Source organism: Sinocyclocheilus rhinocerous, unplaced genomic scaffold (assembly GCF_001515625.1).
Source record: "Sinocyclocheilus rhinocerous isolate Xijiao unplaced genomic scaffold, SAMN03320098_v1.1 scaffold1159, whole genome shotgun sequence".
Taxonomy (NCBI): domain Eukaryota; kingdom Metazoa; phylum Chordata; class Actinopteri; order Cypriniformes; family Cyprinidae; genus Sinocyclocheilus; species Sinocyclocheilus rhinocerous.
Genome location: NW_015634336.1, coordinates 378,531 through 378,816, shown reverse-complemented (window position 1 = coordinate 378,816; position 286 = coordinate 378,531). Strand labels below are relative to the sequence as shown.

Below are 286 nucleotides of genomic sequence, written 5' to 3'. Positions count from 1 at the left end.
ATGTGACGGAGCATGTGATTTGTTGAATGTAGTGAACGAATACGCCCGTCACTGAACGAGTTTCTTTTGAGTCTGAACGAGAGAGATCTTCTCGTTCGTGAACGAAATGACCGAACTGATACATCTCGTTCGTGAACGAGTTGAATGAACTGCTACATCTCGTTCGTGAATGAAATGACTGAGAGTGTACCGGGTCAGTCGGCCATTAAGCATGTGAGTCAATCTCGATCAGCAGAAAGCGGATGCAAAGCGCAGTTATAGGTACTGTGCAAATAAACTTGTTTAT

General features: G+C 44.1%; 1 protein-coding gene across 1 annotated transcript in view; it reads left to right on the top strand.

The window, feature by feature from the left end:
• Positions 1-286, top strand: part of LOC107745533 (zinc finger protein 271-like) — a 54,672-nt gene that overhangs the window by 19,951 nt on the left and 34,435 nt on the right. The gene's annotated exons all lie outside the window — the stretch shown is intronic.